This window comes from Triticum aestivum, chromosome 3D, assembly GCF_018294505.1.
Source record: "Triticum aestivum cultivar Chinese Spring chromosome 3D, IWGSC CS RefSeq v2.1, whole genome shotgun sequence".
Lineage (NCBI taxonomy): Eukaryota > Viridiplantae > Streptophyta > Magnoliopsida > Poales > Poaceae > Triticum > Triticum aestivum.
Window position 1 is genome coordinate 68969986 of NC_057802.1, and position 3362 is coordinate 68973347.

Genomic DNA, 3362 nt, shown 5'->3' on the forward strand with positions numbered 1-3362 from the left:
CCACGGGTCAGACGCGCATGTTAAATTTGTAACTGTGATTGTGAGAGGATATGCTTCCATGGAGCTTCCACGAAAAGAGTCAAACTCGCGGATGCAAGTGGACGGTGTCTCGTCATCTCTACTCTTAAAGGAGGATCGAACGTCGTGATGGTTCGACCTTTCCACCCGCCCGCCTCGTGCGATAGCTATCCCCATCTCGTGCGATCCCCGCAGAAAAAACCCAGCGAACGAATGAGCCGTTTCCATCAACCTCCGCCCCCACGATCAGGCCACCCGCACATCATGGCATGCAAAAAGCAACGATCAGGCACACACGTCTCACGCCCCCGTCGGCACCCAACCTCCTTGCTCCTCCCGATCTCATCTATCTCCTGAAAAAAATCGCCACAGCCGTCCAGCCCGAAGCAGCCGCTCTCCCTCGTATTCCTCGCCGTCGTCCACTCCTAGAGCTTCCTCCTCCACCAAGCGCCCGCCCTCCCATGGTCGTGGCCCATCCTCCACTTTTCCTCACTGTACATCCCCGCACCGACGTACACGAAGCTCACGCAGGCCGCCATTTATCATGCTCACCACCATCCTCGCGCTCAAGCACAGGCCACACATAGATGATGGCGTTGGCCGCGTCGACGAGGTTGGGAGTTCCTCGACCCAACCCTTGCCCTCGCCTGCATTGACGGGCCTGCCCGTGACGGGACCGAGACCATGTCCATCTCGCCGTGCCTCGTGATCCCCACTGCGGCGCCCTGCCCCGTGCTGCTGCCGCGGGCGCGCGGCCCGCCGGGAATGCGGGCTTTTCCCCCGCCGTGCGCACCGGCGCGCTCAGGTGAGGCTGCTCGCCCTCGCCGGGTTCCCCCGGTGCCCGCCTTCCGTCTACTCACCGTGCCGTCGGGTGATCTCTTTGTGCGTGTATGCAGGGGATACGCCGCTCTGCCGCAGCCGCTGGTCCGGCCGTGCCGGAGCCGGGGGAGCGCCGTCGTGTGCAACGCGTCGGTGTAGCTCAGTCCGCCCACGACGCAGTGGGTCTCCGTCGCGGCCGCCGCGTGAGTGCCTCCTCTCATCTCCTTGGCGATACCTAAAAGTACCTTTTCCGGTGCAGTTTGCTCCTACAGAAACGCATGAGCCCTATCCGGGATCCGAATTTGTTCGTGCTTTTGCTTGCGAGAGCTGTAAATTGCACAACTGCTGGTGTCAGATTGTAAGATGCGTGATCCTGTCATAGATTCTGCAACCTGTCGATGGTTACTCGTCCAGAACTCAGAGGGCATCATACAACAACTGTTAGATGGAGTTGGTTCTTGATTAAACATGAGCTGATATTTTCACAGCAAGTAAAAAAATAAACGCATCATGTCCACAGCTCTAGGAGGTAGGAGCAACATTAACACACTTCACAAGAACTAGATAGACAGTGTACTTGCAGTACCATATGCTGCGATGACGAATGCTGCTACATATTCAGTCTGTTTACACATGAACATGACACCTTGTGTTCAGTAGCATCACTCTGTATCACAGGAAAGTGCAATGCATGGTTTTCGTATTAAATGTTTGAATGTCATATAACTCGAATGCAGAAATTTACTCAGCGTTTGGACCACTTGGTGACTTGCTTAGCTTGCTGCAGAATTGTAGTGTTACTTTATGCTTCTGATCCATCATAAGTTACTATCGATCGCATTCATGTTACGATACTAACTTGTCAACACCAAGGTGGTAATCTTGCTTCAGATCTTGGATGAGTTACTGGAGCTATTCAGGCCATGACTCCAAATTGTAATTGCTTTTTTGAGGACCGGCAATCTTGAATAACTAAAAGTAGTAATAATTCTTTGAAAACTCAGCTCTTGCTATTCGCCATGTAGTTTCTTCCATTCTGTGACATATTTGGTTTTGTCATAAAATGTTGGACTATTATTTGAGCATTTTATTTATTACTCTTTTGCCTGTTGCAGAGTGCTCTTGCTTGCTAAAGGCATAGGCATACACAAATCTTTCCTCGTGCCATTGTTTGTTCTGCAAGCACCTAGCCCAGTAATCTCATGGATCAAGTACGGTTCTGCCACTTGGCCCAAAAGAATTATTACCTTTTCCTCTTTTCTTGCTATTTCTACCGGATGTTTATTCTTTTTGAGACAAGAATACTTACTTTTGGCGTACTTATCCTATGGTGTCTATTCCAAATTTTAGGAGTGAATATGGGCTGTGGACTGCTTTTCTTGCGCTTGCAGTGCGTTTGTTCTTACCCTTTCCAGGTAGAGTAACAACGAAGATCCATACGTCCTGCTTAAAATCAAGTATGATATTTGACAAGAGATGGAACAGATATATGTTACTTATGCATGTGTGTCTGTCTATTGCAGATGAGCTAGAGCTTCCACTGTCAACGATGCTGGCGGCCAGCATTGCTCCTTACCAGGTGATGAATGTGAGGTATGTAACATTCTCACCAGTTTGAAAGACATTGGCTGTACTGCTGCATATGTCTTTGATAATTCAACCACTTGGTCAATTGTCCGCTAGATGAAAAGTGTCTAAAAAGAAAGGAAATTAACCTGTAGAAGAACTTTTAAGCTGAGAATTCATCGCCTAGCTTAGCCAGTGCAACGTGAAAAAGGTATAAGAGGATCTAGCTTAATCCATGCGTATGGTAGCAGATCATATACTTTGCTTTTTTCAATTTTCTAAATTACAGTTTCACCCCTAGCCACATTTGCGGGTAAAACATTGTAGTTTGCGCAAGCAGCAGATCTAGAGAATCTTTTGTAGGGCGTGAGTTACTTGATAGACATCTAATAAAAAGAGGCATTTTCTTTCAGCTTGATACAGAATATACCAGTGCTATTGGGTGCTCTTTGGTACTACAATTGCCTCACCCACTCTACAAAACCTTGAGTGTATACGGTCTTTTGTTCTTCACTATTACATTATTAAGGCTGCTAATTTGTGATATATACAGATGAAAACACATAATGCGACATAATTGATTCATCTGACGATCCAGTGTTCCCTCTGCTCTTTTTGTGTGAACTCCAGCTAGAAAATTTAGCTGGGGTATTTTTTTGCCACTTATTATTTGTTACAAAGAGTTGGGTGTTTCTAGACACAAATTTTTTTGTTTACTGGTTTGTACCAATGGGTTAGTTCCATCTCAGGTTAAATTAGTCAGTGTTGATAAAAAATGAAATTTGGCCATATAGGTTGATCAATCATTGATGGTACAGATGTGAAAAGCAACAATTTTATACCCCACTGTGTTGGACCCAAATACCTTCTGGAAAAAAATTATGAAGGGTGGGATACTAGACCGCCATGTAATTTCAGTTATATCTTTATAAAATAGGTGGAATTTTAGGTATGGTCTG

At 46.7% G+C, this 3362-nt stretch overlaps 1 protein-coding gene across 1 annotated transcript in view; it reads left to right on the plus strand.

Moving 5' to 3' along the window:
• Positions 1-259: 259 nt before the first annotated feature.
• LOC123077484 (uncharacterized) overlaps positions 260-3362 on the plus strand; it is a 6151-nt gene continuing 3048 nt past the window's right edge. Inside the window, exons 1-5 of the mRNA XM_044499763.1 lie at positions 260-823; positions 915-1040; positions 1953-2048; positions 2188-2252; positions 2361-2430. The gene's annotated coding sequence lies outside the window, so the exon portion shown is untranslated. The remainder of the gene's footprint in view (positions 824-914; positions 1041-1952; positions 2049-2187; positions 2253-2360; positions 2431-3362) is intronic.